We start from the raw sequence: 21,433 nt of genomic DNA on the forward strand, positions 1-21,433 counted from the left end.
ACCTCGCACTGCCTAACATGACTAAAGTATTCTAAAGTCTGATAGTCTAAGCCCACAGTGGAACCTCCATAGTTGACCACCTCCCCACACTGGCCACCTTCTTAAGTTAATTTCTATAGACCAGACATGCATCACATGCACTTACCAGTACAGCAGGGCCATTTCCTTGTTGACCACCTCCATATGTTGACCAGGTTGTTGCAGTTCCTTGGGTGTTTGACTTACAGAGGTTCTGCTGTATTTCTTTTTCTTTTCTTTTTTTTTTCGAGACAGAGCCTCAAGCTGTCACCCCGGGTAGAGTGCTGTAGCATCACAGCTCACAGCAACCTCCAACTCCTGGGTTTAAGCGATTCTCCTGTCTCCACCTCCCAAGTAGCTGGGACTACAGGCGCCCGCCACAGCTATTTTTTGGTTGCAGCCGTCATTGTTGTTTGGTGGGCCGAGCTGGATTCGTACCCGCCAGCTCAGGTGTATGTGGCTGGCGCCTTAGTCGCTTGACCCACAAGCACTGAGCCATCTGCTGTATTTCTTGAAGGCTCACAAGGCATGGGAAGTGGAATTGAAGTTTACGATCAGTAATTGGTAAATAACTTAACTCTTTGGAGGTCAGATCCAGCAAATCTTCCCTGTATTCTAACTTTTCCAAATCATACCCTAAAACTGATAGCACCTCAAAGCCTGAAACTGAAGAGGCCACTAATCTATCCCCACCCTTACCTGGTGCTTAGGGCCTCAGAAAATAAAGGAATGAACTTCTCTTATGTGTCTTTCTGGGACCTCAGTTAGAGACCCTGAAATTTTGTTGACTGTAGTGGGCACTTCTTCAGAGTGTTGGGTATCTTGCTTGTCACCTTGGATCTGGACACTAGGAAAGCCAGGGCAAAGCCAAATGAGGTCACCACCAGAAGCAAAGGTGTTGCAGGCCATTGCTTTCTCTGGCAGGTGGATTAAGAAGTAACTGTCTGTTGGGGCGCAGTGGCTCACGCCTGTAATCCTAGCACTCTAGGAGGCTGAGGTGGGTAGATTGCCCTGAGCTCACAGGCTCAGAGTTTGAGGTTGCTGTGAGCTATGACACCACAGCACTCTACCAAGCGGGATAAAATGAGACTCTGTCTCAAAACAAAAAAGGAAACAGTTCAGTATGGCCAGAGCATACTGGTAAGGGGTCTGGTAGGGACTGCTGAGAGATGAAACTCAGGAGGTAAGCTGGAGCCAGACCACACGGGGCAGTGGGGCAGGGGAGATATGCATTCTCTCCTAGGAGGACTAGTTAGCCACCGAAGAGTGTGAAACAGGAAAGTGACTGTGTCTGAGATACCACTTAAAATCCAGTGGGGTCATTTAGGTGAATGACACACCAGACTGGCCTAGGGAATTCCCGAGATACTTAAGGAGGCAGAAACAACTGGACTAGCACCAGGAAGAACAGGATTAATATCAAAGATAAAAAACTCCATAATGTTAAAAGATAAATGGCAAATTGGAAAAAGGATATTTGTAATTCATAGCACAAAGGGTTAATCTCCCTACATGTAAACAATTCCTAGAAACCAGTAAGTCTCTGACCAACCATTAGAAAAAATAGTGAATGACATTTACAGTTTACAGAAAAGGAAAAGCAAATGGCTTCCTAACATACAAAATGATGTTCAGCCTCAGTCATAATAATAAAGCAGCAAATTAAAATCACAGAGATAAGCAGTGCCCATAGCTCAGTGGGTCACATACACCCTGCCTGGCACTTTTGAACCCGACCCGGGCCTGGTAAAGCAACAAAGACAACTGCAACAAAAAAACAGCCAGGCATGGCGGCGCCTGTGGCTCAGTGAGGAGGGCGCCGGCCCCATATGCCGAGGGTGGCGGGTTCAAACCCGGCCCCGGCCAAACTGCAACAAAAAAATAGCCGGGCGTTGTGGTGGGTACCTGTAGTCCCAGCTACTTGGGAGGCTGAGGCAAGAGAATCGTGTGAGCCCAGGAGTTGGAGGTTGCTGTGAGCTGTGGTGCCACAGCACTCTACCAACAGTGACATAATGAGACTGTGTCTCAAAAAAAAACAAAGAATCACACAGATATTATTGTCAGCCTGGTGAAAATCCAAATGTTTGCTGACATTACTCTATTTGCAGGGCTATGGATAAATATTCTAATTTATTGATAGATGAAATTTGGTACAATTTTACAGGGTTAATTTGGCAATATCCATCAAACTTGTAAATATACCATTCCCACTTCTGGGAATAATTCCTACAGATGTATTTTCACTCATGAGAAACACTGTATTTATGTGTGGAAGTCTACCTTCTGGTTCAGTGCAGCATTGTTTATAATAGCAAAAGATTAAAAATAACCCATGTGTTCATCAATAAGAAACTGATATAATAAATATTAGTACAACCATATAATTAAATGCTATATGGTTGTAACAAAGACTGAGAAAGTTCTCCAGAACATTTTTTTAGATTAAAAAGGGAAAGGTTCAGCGTATTCTTTTTTTTTTTTTTTTTTTTTTTTTGAGACAGAGCCTCAAGCTGTCGCCATGGGTAGAGTGCTGTGGCATCACAGCTCATAGCAACCTCCAACTCCTGGGCTCAAGCGATTCTCCTGCCTTTGCCTCACAAGTAGCTAAGACTACAGGTGCCTGCCACAACACCCGGCTATTTTTTGGTTGCAGCTGTCGTTGTTTGGTGGGCTGCGGCTGTATTCAAACCCTCCACTCAGGTGTATGTGTAAGCGGCTTTAGCCGCTTGAGCCACAAGAGCTGAACCTTTTTTTTTTTTTTTTCACTTTGTCACCCTTAGTAAACTGCCGTGGCATCATGGCACACAGCAACCTCAAACTTTTGGGCTAAAGTGATTCTCTTGCCTCAGCCTCCCAAGTAGAGTAGCTGGGACTACAGGCACACCCGCCACAACGCCTGGCTATTTTTAGAGATGAGATCTCACTCTGGCTCAGTCTGGTCTCAAACTCATGAACTCAGGCGGTCCACCCACATCGGCCTCCCAGAGTGCTAGGATTACAGGGGTGAGCCACTGCGCCTGGCCAGAACAGTATTCTTAGTATGATGTCTTTTATGCCCAAAATCAGGAAAACCAGCTGAGCGTGGTGACTCATGCTTGTAATCCTAGCATTCTGGGAAGCTGAAGCAGATGGATTGCTTAAACTCAGGAGTTCAGGACCAGCCGGAGCAAGTACAAGACCCAACCTCTACTAAAAAAAAAAAAATTGAAAAACTAGCCAGGCATAGTGATGCATACCTGTAGTCCTATCACTTGAGCCCAGGAGTTTCAGGTTGCTGTGAGCAGTGATGATACCACTGCACTCTAGCCTCCTGGGCAAAAAAGCAAGACCCTATTTTTTTTTTTTGAGAAAGAGTCTTACTCTGTCACCCTCGGTAGAGTGCTGTGACGTCACAGCTCACAGCAACCTCAAACTCTTGGGCTCAAGGGATTCTCCTGCCTCAGCCTCCCAAATAGCTGGGACTACAGGCGCCGGCCACAATGCCCAGCTATTTTTTGTTGCAGTTTGGCCAGTGCTGGGTTCAAACTCATCATCCTCGGTATATGGGGCCAGTGCCCTACCCACTGAGCCACAGGAGCCACCCAGTTTATTTCCTTTTATTGTGTGGCATTACATTTGTTTGTCCATTGACTCATTGTTTCCATTTTTGGCTATTACAAATAAAGCTGTTATGAATAGCACGTATAAGTCTTTGTGTGCCCATATGTTTTCATTTTCTTGGGTAAATACCCAAGTGGAAGTAGAATAGTTGGATCTTATGGTATGTGTATATATAACTTTTTCTTTTTGGCTGGGGCTGGGTTTGAACCCGCCACCTCTGCCATATGGGGCCAGCGCCTCACTCCTTTGAGTCACAGGCACGGCCTGTGTATGTATAACTTTTAAAGACCCTGCCAAACTGTTTTTCAAAGTGGTTACACAAAATTTCTCATTTTAACAAGAAGTGTATGAGAGTTCCAGTTGCTCCACATCCTTTCCAACACCTGATGTGATCAATCTTCTTTTTTTTTTTTTTTTTTTGCAGTTTTTGGCTGGGGCCAAATTTGAACTTGCCACCCCCGGTATATAGGACCAGGGTCCTACTTCTTGAGCCACAGGCGCCACGCCTAGTCTTCTTAATATTAGTGCCACAGGACTCTACCCAGGGTGACAGCTGAGGCTCTGTGTCAAAAACAAAAGCCAGATGAAAAAAGAATACATATAGCTCAGTGTCCGTAGCTCAGTGGTTAAGGCTCCAAACACAAACACTGAGGCTGGCGGGTTCGAACCCTGCCTGGACCTGCTAGACAACAATGACAACTGCAACAAAAAAGTAGCTGGTCCCAGCTGCTTGAGAGGCCGAGGCAGGAGAATTGTTTAAGCCCAAGAGGTTGAGGTTGCTGTGAGCCGTGACACTATAGCACTCTACCAAGGGTGACATAGTGAGACTCTGTCTTGGAAAAAAAAAAAAAAAAGAGGGGCGGCACCTGTGGCTCAAGGAGTAGGGTGCCCGTCCCATATGCCGGAGGTGGCAGGTTCAAACCCAGCCCCGGCCAAAAAAAGAGGCTTGGCGCCTGTAGCTCAAGCAGCTAAGACTCCAGCCACATACACCAGAGCTGGCAGGTTCAAATCCAGCCCGGGCCTGCCAAACAACAATGATAATTTAACCAAAAATTAGTGGGTGTTGTGGTGGGCACCTGTAGTCCCAGCTACTTGGAAGGCTGAGGCAAGAGAATCGCTTAAGCCCAAGAGTTGGAGGTTGCTTTGAGCTGTGATGCCACAGCCCTCTACCCAGGGTGACAGCTTTTTGAGACAGCTGTATCTCAAAAAAAAGAAAAAGAAAGAAAATAAAAAAGAATACATAAGGGCCAGGTGTAGTGGCTCACGCCTATAATCTTAGCACTCTGGGCAGCCAAGGCAGGTGAATTGCTTGAGCTCAGGAGTGAACAAGAGTGAGACCCCATTTCTACTAAAAATAGAAAAACTGAGGCAAGAGGATTGCTTGAGCCCAAGAGTTGGAGGTTGCGGTGAGCTATGAAACACCATGGCACTCTACACAAGGACGACAGCTTGAGACTCTGCCCCCCCCAAATGAATATGTATATCATTCCATTTATATAAAATTCTAGAAAATACAAAGTAATCTATAGTGATAAAAGGTAGTTCAATGATTGCCTGTTTGAAGGGCAGGAGGGAGATTATAAATGGAATCTAGGAAACCAGGGGAATGATGAATATGTTCATTATCTTGATTGTGATGATGGTTTTATGGGTATATACATATGTCAAGACATCAAATAGTACATTTTAAACACATACAGTTTATTATATGTCAACTGTAGCTCAATAAAGCTGTTTTAAAAAATAATATTGGGGTGAAGAAAAGTGAAAAGCCAAGGATGCTGGCTAATGAATTCATAATGTGCCCTGGGTAAGACAGAGGCTAAAGAGATAATTACAGGAGTACTTGGTAAATGCTACACTAGAGACAGGTAAGCTACGAGGTGAGGGTGGGAGAAGGATGAGCCCACTGGCCCATTTAATTAGGCTGATTTCAGTTTGTATATCTTTATTGAACACCTAAGAGTTGTGGTCTTCACTTATGGACCAGGCAGAACAAAACAGTCTCCAATTCCCAATACAAAGAGGGAGCATGGAGTTTGGTGGAAGAATCCAATCACTTTTTGAAGCAGCGTTGTCAAAGGTTTGGCTGCTCTTTAGGTAACTAAGGAAACGGCTCTTACGAGATACATGGCTCAGAAATGGACCCTCCTCTGTCCTTCCTGGCAGCCGTTACAGGAGAGGCACCAACATTGCTCTGCATGATAAACATAAAGCACTAACTCTTGGAGCAGCCTGGTAAATCCTGGGTACTATGTCTTCTTTTTTAGTTTTCACCAAGTTTTCTTTTTTCATTTTTTTTTTTTAATTTAAGAAAGAGTCTCACTTTTGCCCAGACTAGAGTGCCATGGCATCATCACAGCTCACAGCAACCTCAAACTTTGGGCTCAAGAGATCCTCTTGCCTCGGCCTCCTGAGTACTGGAACTACAGGTGCCCACCACAATGCCAGCCTAGTTTGTCTATTTTTAGTGGAGACAGGGTCTCACTCTTGCTCAGGCTGGTCTCAAACTCCTGAGCTCAAGCATTCCACCCACCTCAGCCCCACAAAGTACTAGAATTACAGGCATGAGCCACCGTGTCCAGCTTCACCAACTTTTCTTAATGTGAAATCCTAAACCACCTATATATTAGAGTCCTTCAGTGCTTATTAAAGATGCATATTAAATGGGGTGAAACAAGTGCATACCAAAAATTCGCTGGTTAAGGGGTTGAGATTTCATTTTATCTTTTGAGGGGTGTATGCGCCCGTGTGTGTGTGTGTGTGTGTTCCACAGGTACCCAGCGTACGCAAAAGATCAGAGCTTCCTCTGCATCTCAATCTAGTCAGAACACTGGAAGGGGTTAGGACTTGAGATACCAGGCTCCTCTAGACAACCCTGACACAGCAAAGTTTTCCCCCAAACTGGGATCCAGCCTGAGGGAGAAGTGGGTTCTTGGCTTTATTCAGGAAAGAATTCAAGAGCGAACTGACAGAATAAAGCACAAGCAAGTTCACTGAGGCGAGAAAAGAAAAAAAAGAAGGCTACCCCATAGGGCAGTGGTTATCACTCAGAGCAACAAAGAGTGGCACTTTGTGAGTTTTCAAAGTTTTATTTTATATCTTCTATTTAATTTTAAGTGGAGGGAGGATTATTCAGAACATTTCTGGGAAATGGATAAGGAGTTCCCAGAACTAAGGGTTCTTCCCTTTTAAAACCATATAGGGGGCCAGGTGAGGTGGCTCACATCTGTAATCCCAGCACTTGGGAGGCCGAGGTGGTTAATTGCCTGAGATCACAGGTTCGAGACCAGCCTAAGCCAGAGCAAGACCTCAACTCTAAAAATGGCCGGGTGTTGTGGTGGGTGCCTGTAGTCCCAGCTACTTGGGAGGCTGAGGCAAGAGAATTACTTGAGTCCAAGAGTCTGAGGTTGCTGTGAGCTATGATGCCACAGCACTCTACCATGGGTGACAAAGTGAGACTATCTCAAAAAATTAAAATAAATAAAACCATATAGGGAGTTACCATGGGAGTTACCATGACATTTTTAACTGTCATGGCACTGGCGGGAGCTTCTTTTAGTAAACCAGGGTATTATATGGAGAATATAATGAACAGTGAGGGTAAATGAGATCATTTTTGTGGCCTCTAGGTTCTAGCTGGTTTTGGTCTGGTTTCTCCACTACCTTCTGGGGGTTTTTTTGTTTGTTTATTTTTGTTTTATTTGAGACAGAGTCTTACTACTTCATCCTCAGTAGAGTGCCGTGGGGTCACAGCTCACAGTAACCTCAAATTCTTGGGCTTAGGGCGGCGCCGGCCCCATATGCCGGAGGTGGCGGGTTCAAACCCAGCCCTGGCCAAAAACCACAAAAAAAAAAAATTCTTGGGCTTAAGCAATTCTCTTATCTCAGCCTCCCAAGTAGCTGGGACTACAGGCGCCTGCCACAATGCCCAGCTATTTTTTTGTTGTAGTTTTCATTGTTGCTTAGCAGACCTAGGCTGGGTTTGAACCCACAGCCCCAGTGCATGTGGCTACTGGCACTGAACCACCATCTCCTGTTTCATCAGAGACCTTGCTTCAGCTCTTTGTTTTTTTTGTTTTTTTTTTTTTGTTTTTTTGTGGTTTTTGGCCGGGGCTGGGTTTGAACCCGCCACCTCCAGCATATGGGACCGGCGCCCTACTCCTTGAGCCACAGGCGCTGCCCCAATCAGCTCTTATGACTATACGGAGCAAGGCCTGATGGTTTCCTGTCTCTACCCTGATGGGATAAACTGTGTGCCAAAGCTGGTTCCCATGTGGCAGGCTGTGACACCTTTTCCCTATTGTACCTCACACACACGTACACACATTCACCCCTTTAGCCCTCTGTGGTGTCAATCCAAAATCCAGACTAAGTCAGATTTGGGCAAATGTGCTTCTAGGGGTAGCTGGGGGATGTGTGAGGGAGACAGGGCCTGGGGTTTCTTAGAAAGAAATGGAGGGATGAAGGAGGAGTTCCCAGGGAGAGGAGCAGACCTGAGGCGACCCAGCCAGATTAAGCACCTGATGCCCCCTAATAAAGATTGAACTTCTCAGGTATTTTCACTTGGGTTAAAAGGAAAGTTAAAACCAAGGTTTTAATACTTTCCACTATTGTAATTCTCTTTTAGTCCCCCACCCACCCACCAGCTCTTCAGCAGAAAACAACCTATGCATCATGATGGGGATCATTCACACCAATGCAAAGAAACTTACACTTCATCTCCAGGAACCACACCAGGAGTCCCAGGCTAGGACCAGTAGCCACGTGGGTAGCTCAGGACAGAATGGAACAGAGGGTCAAGCAGAAGACTTGGGGAAAAGGTACAAACCTTGCTTCTGCTCCATTTCCTTAATATAACAGAAAGAGGTGACCAATGGGGGACAATGTTGATACCTGCATTTGATACACTTGATCTCATTTAACACAGAAAACCCAAGAGTAGGTATTATTCCCATTTCATAAATAGGGAAACTATTGCTTAATGAGGCTAACTTGCCCAACGTGACACACAGCTAAGTGACCATGCCCAAATCTGAACACAGGTCTGTGGGTCTGATCTCATTATAACGTCTCCCACTTTTTCCTATGGAAATGGAAGTGGTGGTGGGGGCTGGCAGTGGTGGCAGCCCACTGCCTGTCTGTACACTTGGACGCTTATTATTCTCTATTCTGCAGACCTTTGTAATTTTTAATACTTTCAAGCCTATATTGCTCTTATATTCCACAGAAATAATAAAGATTTTTTTTTTTTTTTTTTTTTGTAGAGACAGAGTCTCACTGTATCGCCCTCGGGTAGAGTGCCGTGGCGTCACACGGCTCACAGCAACCTCTAACTCTTGGGCTTACGCAATTCTCTTGCCTCAGCCTCCCGAGTAGCTGGGACTACAGGCGCCCGCCACAACGCCCGGCTATTTTTTGGTTGCAGTTTGGCCAGGGCTGGGTTTGAACCCGCCACCCTCGGCATATGGGGCCGGTGCCCTACTCACTGAGCCACAGGCGCCGCCCCAATAAAGATATTTTTTAAATGAAAATAAAATCAATGATTCGTGGGAAACATTATGAAAAACTTGTACCTTGGGAATGGTAGGTTTTACCATCCAGAGGACTCAGGCAAACAGACACTAAAGAACTTGGAGGGAAATTCAGGTTCCAGTGCTAGTTCTGTTCTTCACAAGCTGTTGGGCCTTGGACAAATCACTTAACTTGTGGATCTCAATTTTCTCATCTCGAAAATTATTCCCACCGGCAATGCCTATAGCTCAGTGAGTAGAGCCTCAGCCACATACACCAAGGCTGGTGGGTTCAAACCCGGCCTGGGCCAGCTAAAACAACAATGACAACTACAACAACAAAAAACAGCCGGGTGTGGAGGGCACCTATAGTCCCAGCCACTTGAGAGGCTGAGGCAAGAGAATCACTTAAGCCCAAGAGTTTGAGGTTGCTGCGAGCTGTGATGCCACAGCACTCTACCCAGGGCGACAGCTTGAGACTCTGTCAAAAAAAAGAAAATGAAAATTATTCCTACCTCACACACTTGGTGGGAGGGTCAAAGAAGAATATAGCAATAAATACTTCTTACGGGCAGCACCTGTGGCTCAATGAGTAGGGAGCCAGTCCCATATACTGAGGGTGGCGGGTTCGAACCCAGCCCTGGCCAAACTGCAACAAAAAATAGCCGGGCGTTGTGGAGGTCACCTATAGTCCCAGCCACTTGGGAGGCTGAGGCAAGAGAATTGCCTAAGCCCAAGAGCTAGAGGTTGCTGTGAGCTGTGACGCCACAGCACTCTCCCAGGGCCACAGCTTGAGACCCTGTATAAAAAAAAGAAAATTATTCCTACCTCACAAACTTGGTGGGAGGGTCAAAGAAGAATATAGTAATAAATAATTCTTACGCCGTAAAATGCAACCTGGATTTTAGTTAAAGTAAGCAACGACTCTACCCAATTTGCTGAAGCTGTTCTTTTGTTGTCCTTCGGCTCCTTCCTGGGCATGGTCTGCATGGAAGGGGGAGTCAGGGGACTTTCCCTGAGTGAAAATCAACAGTGGTTGACTCTGCCAATTTATTTCCTATACCAAGCTTTCTTTCCATCTATATGTCCACTTGTAAGGAATGAAATTTTTTTTCTATAATACCATTTTTTGATGGAAGCTTCCAGACTTACTCAGATGGGAGAAAGGGGAGGGAGGAGCAAAGCCCACATTTCTTCAGCATTTCAATCAACAACCTTATTTTCTTCCAACAGTGGAAGTGAACTTCTTATGAATAATGGATGATAGACTGATGAATATGCACACGGCCTATTATGCCTGTGAGGTTTGGTAAATAATTTATGAGCTAAAATGTTCCTTACCTTGTTACTGTACAAAAATTATGAAAAAAAAATAAAGAACCAGACTTATACTTTGAGCTGGTAGGGTAATCTGTCAGAGACAGTGACAGCAGCCGAACAATACCGTTTTATATTATTGCTAAAATTAAAGTAAATAGAATAAAATATATGCATTTTAGGGCAAGAGGTGGAGGTAAAAAAATGGAACAGGCACAACCATATGTCACATATAAGTTGGCTTCTCACCTTACGATATCCTTGCATTGGCTCGATGCCTGTGGCTCAAGAGGCTAAGGTGCCAGCCACATACACTTGAGCTGGCAGGTTCGAATCCAGCCTGGGCCCGCCAAACAACAATGACAGCTGCAACCAAAAATTAGCCCGGCATCGTACTGGGCACCTGTAGTCCCAGCTATTTGAGAGGCAGAGGCAAGGGAATCGCTTGAGCCCAGGAATTGGAGGTTGCTGTGAGCTGTGACGCCCTGAGGGTGGCAAAGTTAGACTCTGTCTCAAAAAAAAATAGCTATCCTTGCATTGTTAACTGCACTCAGGGAATGTCTTCTCCATGGCCCAGACTCCTCACGGGCCTTCCGTAAGACCAGCCGAGACTGACAACTGCTTCCTTGTTTTATGAAAACTGGCCTACAAGCCCCAGAAATTCATTGCTGCCTTTTTTCTCTTCACAGTTGAGAGGTTTGCTTTGCTGATTAACCTAAGTCCCCTGCTGTGTCATCCTTCAGCTCACTCCCAGCTGCCCTGGCTTCATCCCTCAGCACCAGCAGAAGGGCCTTTCATCTGGTGGTTAGGGACTGGGCAGGGTGGCCCGGCGTGGTGGATCACGCTTGTTATTGTAGCACTCTGGGAGGCCTGAGCTCGCGGGTTTGAGACCAGCCTGAGCCAGAGCGAGACCCGGTCTCTAAAGTTAGCCAGGCATTGTGGTGGGCACCTGTAGTCCCAGCTGTACTTGGGAGGCTGAGGCAAGAGAATTGCTTGAACTCAAGAGTTAGAGGTTGCTGTGAGCTATAATGCCCAGGGGTTACCGAGGGTGACAAAGTTAGACTCTGTCTCAAAAAAAGGGGGGGTGGGCAGGGCAAGTTTGGCTATGTCGGTAAGGAAGGTGTTTGAGACAGTATGAATGGATCCTGGTAAGACTTGGTTGATCCATCACAAGTTTTTATTATTATTTTTTTTTTTTTGCAGTTTTTGGCCGGGGCTAGGTTTGAACCTGCACCAGCCCTCCTCCTTTGAGCCACAGGTGCCACCCCATCACATGTTTTTGAAGACCTAGTAGTGGGTCAATTCCCAAGCCAAGGAAGATGGGACCCCAGGGATTATCTGCTTAGATTCCAGAAGCTTTCTAGCTACATTTTGAAGGAAGACTCTTTTTTTTTGCCTCTTTGAGACAGGGTCTCACTATATTGCCCAGGCTGATCTTGAACTTTGAACTCCTCGGCTCAGATGATTCTCCTGTCTCAGCCTTCTGAGTAGATGGGATTACAAGTGAGTGTCACTGAGCCTGGCTTTCAAGGAACAGAAATGGCTTTCAAGGAACAGAAAGCGTTATTGTCAACAGAGCGTCCCTCATATGCTGGGTGCTTGGAGATCAGATGAAAAGGGAAACATGGGCACTGTCATTCATTCATCAACATGGACACTGTCACTACATCCATCCTCCAAAAACAGAGCAAATAGCCTATAAATTACAGAGTGAAGTTATTGGGACAATGACATAATTAAAGTAATAATATTAATTAGAACAATGGGGATTATTCAAGAAGCCTTATCTGAGGGAGGAGGTAAATCTTGAGTTGAGTTTGCAGAGCAAGAAGGAAACCAACTAATTAGAAAGATTAGATGTACGTACAGCCACGCCTACCTAATTTGAGCTCTGCCTACCTTTCCAAGCTCATTTTGCACAATTCTCCCCAGTCTTTTGCTGGGCCCCAGCCTGCTACAGACTAAATGTTTATGTCCCAGCCCAAATTCATATATTGAAATCCTAACCCCCAGGATGATGGTAGTAGTAGAAGGGGCCTTCAGAAGGCTCTTCCCTCACGAATGGGATTAAGGCCCTTATGAAAGGGACACCAGAGAGCTTCTAGTCCCCCAGAGGATGGCTGTCTATGAAGTAGAAAGTAGGCCCCTACAAAGCACCAAATCAGACAGCATCTTGATCTTGGACTTCCTAGCCTCTAGCACTGAGAAATAAATTTCTGTTGTTTATTTATTTTTTTTATTTTTTAGAGACAGAGTCTCACTTTGTCACCCTCGGTAGAGTGTGGCATCACAGCTCACAGCAACCTCCAGCTCTTGGGCTTAGGCGATTCTCTTGCCTCAGCCTCCCCAGTAGCTGGGACTACAGGCACCCGCCACAACACCCGGCAATTTTTTTGTTGCAGTTTGGCCGGGGCCGGGTTCGAACCTGCCACTCTTGGTATATGGGGCCGGCGCCCTACTCACTGAGCCACAGGCACCGCCTAGTTGTTTATTTTTTTAATCTTTTTTTTTGTAATGGAACACTTCACAAATTTGTGTATCATCCTTATTCAGGGGCCGTGCTAATCTTCTCTGTATCATTCCAGTTTTAGTATATGTGTTGCTGAAGCGAGCACAATTTCTGTTGTTTATAAATAAAATACCAGTCTGTGGTATTTTTTTTTTTTTTTTTGGAGAGACAGAGTCTCACTTTACTGCCCTCAGTAGAGTGCCATGACGTCACACGGCTCACAGCAACCTCCAGCTCTTGGCTTACGTGATTCTCTTGCCTCAGCCTCCCGAGCAGCTGGGACTACAGGCGCCCGCCACAAGGCCCAGCTATTTTTTTTTGTTGCCGTTTGGCAGGGGCTGGGTTTGAACCCACTACCCTTGGTATATGGGGCCGGCGCACTACTCACTGAGCCACAGGTGCCGCCCAGTCTGTGGTATTTTGTTAAAGCAGCCCGAACAGATTGAGATACAGCCACACTGATACATTTACAATTTTTTTTTTAGAGTCTTGCTCTGTGGCCAGCGCTAGAGTATAGTAGTATCATCATAGCTCACTGCAGCCTCAAACTCCTGGACTCAAGGGATCCTCCTGCCTCAGCCTCCTAAGGAGCTGGAACTATAGATGCATGCTACCATGCCTGGCTGATTTTTTTCTATTTTACAGTAGAGAGGGGGGTCTCACTCTAGCTCAGGCTGGCCTCAACCTCCTGGCCTCAAGTGATCCTCCTGCCTCAGCCTCCCAGAGTGCTAGGATTCCAGGCATGAACCACTGTGCCTTGACAACTTCCAATTTTTTTTTCTTTTTTCTTTTTTTTTTTTGAGACAGAGTCTCACTTTGTCACTCTGGATAGAGTATCATGGCATCATAGCTCACAGCAACCTCCAACTCTTGGGCTTAAGTGATTCTCTTGCCTCAGCCTCCCAAGTAGCTGGGTCTACAGGCACCTGCCACAACGTCTGGCTTTTTTGTTGCAATTGTCACTGCTGTTTTAGCTGGCTAGGGCCGGGTTCGAACCCACCACCCTTGGTATATGGGGCCGGCACCCTACCCACTGAGCAACAGGCGCCTTTCCTTTTTTTTTTTTTTTTGTAGAGACAGAGTCTCACTGTACCGCCCTCGGGTAGAGTGCCGTGGCATCACACGGCTCACAGCAACCTCTAACTCTTGGGCTTACGCAATTCTCTTGCCTCAGCCTCCCGAGCAGCTGGGACTACAGGCGCCCCCCACAACGCCCGGCTATTTTTTTTGTTGTTGTTGTTGCAGTTTTGGCTGGGGCTGGGTTTGAACCCGCCACCCTCGGCATATGGGACCGGCGCCCTACTCACTGAGCCACAGGCGCCGCCCCGCCTTTCCTTTTTTTTGAGACAGAGCCTCAAGCTGTCAGCCTGGGTAGAGTGCTGTAGCATCACAGCTCACAGCAACCTCCAACTCCTGGGCTCAAGCGAGTCTCCTGCCTCCGCCTCCCAAGTAGCTGGGACTTCAGGTGCCCGCCAATTTTTTGGTTCCAGTTGCCACTGCTGTTTTTTAGCTAGCCAGGGCTGGGTTCGAACCCACCAACCTTGGTATATAGGGCCGGTGCTCTACCCCCTGAGCCACAGGCGCTGCCCAACATTGTGGGTTTTTTAATTATAAAAGTAATATGTATTTATTGCAAAAAGACTGCCAATACCAAGTATTGGTGAGGATACAGAACCCTCACACACTGCTGATACTGGAGCTCTCATAAGTTACTGGTAAGGATGAAAATTGGTTCAAATGCTTTGGAAAACTACATAATAGTACCTGTAAAAGCTAAAGATATGCCCCAAACCTAGCAATCCACTCCTCAGTATTTCCCCAGGAGAAACAAGTGCAAATGTTAAGTTCACCAAAAGACTTGTATGAGAATGTTCACAGCAGCTTTATTCCTAAGAGCCAAAAACTGAAGAAAAACAAAACAAAACAAGAAAACACAATCACATGCAGACTTTTTTTAAAAAATGAGCCCCAAACAGGAAACAATCCAAATGGACACCAACGGCAGAATGGGTAAACTGTGGTATAATTATGCACTGAAATACTACACAGCAATACAAAACAACGCTGCTGCACTCAACAATACAAACAAATCTCAAAAAACAAGCTGAGCGATAGGAACCAAACACAAAAGAATACACAGTGTCTGAGTCCATTTACATGAAGCTCAAGAACCAGCAAAACTAATACGTGGAGACAGAAATCAGAACATGGATACTCTGGGAGTTTGTGGACTGACTAGGAGCATAGGGAATCTTCTTGGATGTTGGAAAGGCTCTATTATCTTGCATGATTACATGTATATGTGTGTATATAAATATGTGTGTGTAAAAATGTGTCACTTAATAGCTGGGCATTGTGGCGGGCGCCTGTAGTCCCAGCTACTCGGGAGGCTGAGGCAAGAGAATCGCTTAAGCCCAGGAGTTGGAGGTTGCTGTGGGCTGTGTGATGCCACGGCACTCTACCGAGGGCCATAAAGTGAGACTCTGTCTCTACAAAAAAAAAAAAAGTGTCACTTAAGATCTGTGTGCTTTACTGTATGCATGCATGTTTTACCCCAATAAAAAATTAAAGAAACAAAAGGTAATATATGTTCATCAAATATTTAAGGACCACAAAAGTATATACAAGTATGTTAAAGGTTTCCTTTTCCTAAGGAAGATCATAATTAACATTTTGATGTAGGTCTTCCTGAACTCCTCTAATAACATCCGTATTTCTTACTTCAAAGTATCCCTCTGTGTAAACTAGAATAAAGCAAAAACCAGTTATAAAAAAAAACTGTCCTTCATCTCTGTCATCCAAAGCCTTTGATCTATCTATATGTAGCACCAAACCAAGCCACATACACTTAAAGGTTTCTGCCTTCATGTGACTAAGTTCAATAGCAACACTGAGCTCTTTCTTCACATAAAGAGCGGTGGGGAGATGGGCAGTGCCTGTGGCTCAAAGGGGCAGGGCGCCAGTTCCATATGCTGGAGGTGGCGGGTTCAAGCCCAGCTCCGGCTGAAAACCACAAAAAAAAAAAAAAAAAAGAGCAGTGGGGAATACAAAAATTAATAAGTCACAACTGATACTCTCAAAGAATTTATCATCCAGAAGGAAGAGACCACAGGAATACAGACCAAACAAAATCCCCAAGAGCTATAATACCATGCCATGTGGTAGAGTTTCACAGGACCATCAAAATGGGTTTAAACTATTGTACAGGTAATGACACCTCAGAATTGTATAGAGCAGTTCTCAACCTTCCTAATGCCATGGCCCTTTAATACAGTTCCTGTGGCTCACGACCCACAGGTTGAGAACTGCTGGTATAGAGCTTACAGTTTTCAGTTTTTTCACATACAAGCTCACAATTAACATTAGTCATAAATATTACCCTTATTTTATTTTATTATTATTATTGAGACAGTCTCCCTCTATCACCTGGGCTAGAGTGCCATGGCTTCAGCCTAGCTCACAACAACCTCAAACTCCTAGGCTCAAGCAATCCTCCTGCTTCAGCCTCCCCAGTAGCTGGGATTAATTTTTCTATTTTTAGTAGAGACCGGGTCTCCCTCTTGCTCAGGGTGGTCTCCAACTCCTGAGCTCAAGTTATCTTCCTGCCTCCGCCTCCCAGAGTGGTAGGATTACAGGCATGAGCCACCATGCCCCACAATATGCTCATTTTATAAGTAATGAAGTTGAATTTGCCTGGACTGCTAGTGAAATGGTTGGGACTAAAACCTAGGTACTTTTACTCCAAATCCACTGGTTACTCATAAATCTGACACTAGCACTTACTCTTCACTTCCAGATGAAATAAGCAAATTGATACAACCTGCTCTCTGTTGGCCAGGCCTCCAGAAAAGTTTCTGCGCACACGGCATCTGGGTGTGGGCAAGTTCCAAGAAACGTTCTGGAAGTGTGTAGTGAAGGGCTGTAGCCACTTGGTGTCGCTACCTCAGCACCCCCCACCCCCCCACCCCCAAGCAGTGTCCTTTCACCACGAGCCTTAAGGAACAGTCTAGGGGAAGGCAAGGGCTCCACTGCCATTCTCATCACACTATCTCATCTACCTCTGCCACGGAAAGCCCACAGAAGCGGGGGTCGTAGGGACAGCCTTGGCCGACGGCAGGCTGATCTGCCTTCACCGGGTCTGCAGAGCCTCGCTGTCCCGTTCTTCCCCCATCATTCCCACTTTTCTTTGGTACCTCTAACACTTGTCCACCACTTCTCCAATCTACTTTCCCTCAGCCCCCAAATCCCTTTATTATTCTCTTTCTATATTCAAAATCTGCTAGATAAACAAAATCCTCCCCACTGCCACCAAAATAGGACGTTGTTTTTCCTCAATTCCACTGAACACTCTCTTTCTTTTCACGTTTTGTCTACTTGGACAAGAAGGCCGGAAGCTGCCTTTAGAGGACCCAGACCACAACTGCTACTGGGGTGAGGTTGTGGGGTGTAAGGACACAGGTCGCCGCGCGGGTTTGGGGCTGGAGCACGGCTGCTCCGGAGGCTCGACGCCGGCCGAGTGATCTCTGAGTTCCTCCCCCTTTCTAGGGCTGGGGCAGAGACATGAACTTGACTTTCACCGTTGACGGCAGTTGACTACCCAGAGAGGAAAGTCGGCGGCTAGGAGTCGCCGCCGTCAGCGCCTCAACCCTCGGCTGAAAGGAAGGTGGCATAGGGTCCCCGATACGGACTCGGGGGCTCCTGCTCCCACTCCAGCGCCTTCCAAAAATGAAACGACCTCGGCGGCACTTTGAAAGGGGCCGAGTAACCAGCTCCATCGACCCTTCCATCCCTGTCCAAGCCGAGCGCCTCTGGGGCCTACCTGCTTGGCCAGGACCCAAGGGTCTCCTCCCCACCCTCACCCCTCCCTCCGGGCTCCCCGATCCCCTCCCTCCCCTGACCGCCCGCCCAGTCCGCCGCCCCCGGTGGCTGGCGCGGGCGGTGCAGCATGCGGCAAAGCTCTTTGCATAAATTATGCTCATGACGCAGCAGCTAAAAAAATCCAAGTAGCAGAAGGAGGGAAAAAAGGGGGGGAGAGAAAAAGGGGGGGGTCGTGAAAGGGGGGAGAAGGGAAAAATATATACCTGACCGTCCCCCCAAGCCTCCCCTTCCCGCTCTCCGGTTGGCCCCCTCCGCCCCGCGCAGCCCGCGGAGCCCCCTTCAGCTCTGCCCAGCCCAGGCTGGGGGCCCGGGGGCGGCGGCGGGTCCCGACCAGCTCCCGGGCCGAGCCCAGCCCAGCCAAGCCGCACTGGCTTCTTTGTCTGCGGGAGGCGGCCGCCCTAGCCCCGGCCCCGGCCCCCTGGCCCGGGCTGTGAGATGAATCTCTAATCGGTGGCAGCCGGGCACCCGGGGCGAAGGCGGCTCGGGCTCCGGCTCGGGTAAGTAGCGGGGTCCGGGGCGGGGAGGGGTTTGCACGGAGGGGGAGGGGGCCGGGCAGAGGAGGTTTCGGGTTTGGTTAATATGCAATGCCCGTAATTAGCATAATTTATATATTTATGATAAAGAGAAAAAAAACCGCGGGGCCGGGGCGGCGGGATGCCGGGCCGGGCCGGGCCGGGGCGAGCGGGCGGGGAGCGCCGGGAGAGGGGCAGCGCGCGGCTGCCCTCCTGGGGCGGGAGAGCCGGGCCGCGCCCTCGCCCACCGCGGTGGGTCTGACCCGGGAGGGGAGGGGTCGGCCGCCAGGTGGACCCTGCCGGGAACCTGGCCCGGGCCCTGGCCCCTCCCCGTTTCTGTCCCTGGAGCCCAGGTGGGGTACGGACCACCGAGGATGCTCTGTACAGACCCGGTGTCGACCGGGCGCGGATTATTACCCTGCAGGAAAACCCAGACTCGTGGGTTCCCTGCGGTTAGGGCGACTGGGGCGTCCAGGGCGACCTGTCACAATTCTCCAGAGCGAACACACTCGGGGGGAACTGGTGGGACTCGGGGTTAGGGACTCCGGCGTTGCTGGAAGGGTGGGGCGGTGGTGGGAGGGTCACCATGGAGCAGAGCTGGAGCACTTCATAAATATTTAATAGCAATATTATTATTAATACGTAGTCGTCATAATGGGCCCGGTATGTGTTCCCTAGGCATTCTCACCTGGCAAGGCCAAGGGAGCCCCAGGGTGCCTTTTAATCTCCACTTTAGCGTTAGGACCCGCTCTCAGCCTGATCGAAAGCCTAAAGCCTTCTCAGAATCGCCCTGCTGCGGGGCAGGGGGAAATAAAAAGCGCCTCATCTGTTCCTCCTGATGCCTTGTTGCAAAAGTAGAGGGCTGGTCTTCAATTGTTCACATGTATACAACCCACCTCCCGTCAGTAAAGCAAAGGCAGCCGGCACTGACTGGCAGAGGCCTTCCCAGAAGTAATTCCATATATTCCATTTTCACTGAAGTCCTGGTGCTCAGGGTGATGCTCCTGTGACCAGGTACTTTTTTGGTTATCTACCTTAGGACCTCATTCATTCCTTCATTGGTTCAACAAAAATATCCACCAGCAGCCAAGCTCTGAACAATTCAGATGAAGCTTCTCCTATGGTGGAATTTTGTTCTGGGGGTGGGCAGGCAGATAACAGCATGAAAACAAAGAAGATAAGGCCATAGAGTGATTTTCGTTTATGTGCTCACCTGTGTCTGTGTTTGTGTGAGAGACAGAAGTGAGCTATTTCGTCTTTTTTGTTCCTGGAGGTACTAACTGTTGATTAAGAGAACTGAGTCAAAATAAATTTGCTCCTCTGCTGCCTTATAAAGGCACCTGGGATAAGGTTATATTCCCTTTCCTAAGATTTACTCACTATAAAATTATAACAGTGGCTTGGCGCCCTGAGGCTGAGTGTTGAGTGGTTAAGGCGCCAGCCACTGCACAGAGGGTTGTGGGTTTGAACCCGCTAGGGGCCTGCTCAACAACAACAACAAAAAAAATCGCTGGACATTACCTATACTAGGGAGGCTGAGGCAAGAGACTCACTTGAGCCCAAGAGTTTCAGCTGTGAGTCCATGGCACTCTACCGAGGGCCACATAGTGAGACTGTCTCAAAAAATTAATAATAATAAAAATAATAAAATTGTCATACTCAAGTCAGGTTTGATTTCTGCAAATTACAACAGGTACAAGATACAATGTACAAGATGACAAATGTTATCAGTATATATTCAGTATTACAATTTTATTTATTTATTTATTTTGAGAGAGAGAGTCTCACTTGACCTCTGGTAGAGTGCTGTGCTGTCACAGCTCATAGAAACCTCTGACTCTTGGGCTCAAGTGATCCTCTTGCCTCAGCCTCCCAAGTAGCTGGGACTACAGGTGCCTGCCCCCGCGCCCAGCTAGTTTTAGAGGGGGGGGGTCTCAAACTCTTTTTTTTTTATTTTTTTATTTTTGAGACGAGTCTATTACATTGCCCTCAGTAGAGTGTGGTGGCATCACAGCTCACAGCAACCTCAAACTCTTGGTCTCAAGCAGTTCACTTGCCTCAGCCTCCCAAGTAGCTGGGACCACACGTGCCCGCCACAACACCTGCCTGTTTTTTTGTTGTTTTTGTCATTGCTGTTTAGCAGGTTCAGGCTGGATTGGAACCCACCAGCCCCAGCTCTAACTGCTGAGCTATGGGTGCCAAGCCGCACCCTCTTTTTTTTTTTTTTTTTTGAGGCAGAGTCTCATTCTTTTCACCAAAGCTGGAGAGCAGTGTTTCCATCATTTCTTATTGAACCTTGAATGCCTGGCCTCAGTGATCCTATTGCCGTAGGCTTCCACGTAGCTAGGACTGGTGGGACACAGGGCTAGGGACCCAGGTGTCACCACAACTGGCAAATTTTTTTTTTTTTTTGAGACAGAATCTCAAGCTGTTGCCCTGGGTAGAGTGCCATGGCAACATCATAGCTCACAGCAACCTCCAACTGTTGGGCTCAAGAGATCCTCTTGCCTCATTTTTTTTTTTATTTTTAGTAGAGATGGGGTCTCATTCTTCTCAGGCTGGTCTTGAACCTGTGAGCTCAAGCAATCTACCTGCCTCGGCCTCACAGTGTTAGGATTACAGGCGTGAGCCACCTCGCCTGCCCCTGACTAATTATTTTTTTGTAGAGGCAGAGTCTCCCTACATTGCAAGGCTGGCCTCAGACTTCTAGCCTCAAGTTATCCTCCCATCTTGGCCTCCCAAAGTGGTGGGATTATAGCCACCACGTCCAGGCTAAAACATTTTTATATACATGCTTTACTTGAGTTAAAAATAATGCCAAGAATAAGAATAACAGACCCTTATCTGGTGTCTTTTGCATGCTGGGCCATGTTTCAAGTTACATATGTCAATGCTATCAGTTTAGTCCTCACAATAACCCATGAAATGGGTGCTATAATTTAGCTCCATTTTACAGATAAGGCAACTAAGGCTTAGAGAGATTACCTGTGGTAGAAGCAGTATCCAGCCTGGGTCTTCTGCCTTTAAACATCATGCCCTTTCTGTGTCAAAATGAGGGTCAGTGAGGGAAAAAAGAGAGTAGGACC

At 47.2% G+C, this 21,433-nt stretch overlaps 1 protein-coding gene and 1 non-coding gene across 5 annotated transcripts in view; one reads left to right on the forward strand and one right to left on the reverse strand.

Annotated features, from left to right (window-relative positions):
- Positions 1 to 12,956: 12,956 nt before the first annotated feature.
- Positions 12,957 to 13,063, reverse strand: LOC128562903 (U6 spliceosomal RNA). Its single transcript, XR_008373601.1, has one exon. It is a non-coding gene; the product is annotated as a U6 spliceosomal RNA (small nuclear RNA).
- Positions 13,064 to 17,079: 4,016 nt separating this feature from the next.
- Positions 17,080 to 21,433, forward strand: part of POU6F1 (POU class 6 homeobox 1) — a 30,441-nt gene continuing 26,087 nt past the window's right edge. For all 4 annotated transcript variants that reach the window (XM_053558002.1, XM_053558005.1, XM_053558004.1 and 1 more), the window contains exon 1: positions 17,080 to 18,332. The gene's annotated coding sequence lies outside the window, so the exon portion shown is untranslated. The remainder of the gene's footprint in view (positions 18,333 to 21,433) is intronic.

This window comes from Nycticebus coucang, chromosome 12 (genome assembly GCF_027406575.1).
Source record: "Nycticebus coucang isolate mNycCou1 chromosome 12, mNycCou1.pri, whole genome shotgun sequence".
NCBI classification, from domain to species: Eukaryota; Metazoa; Chordata; class Mammalia; order Primates; family Lorisidae; genus Nycticebus; species Nycticebus coucang.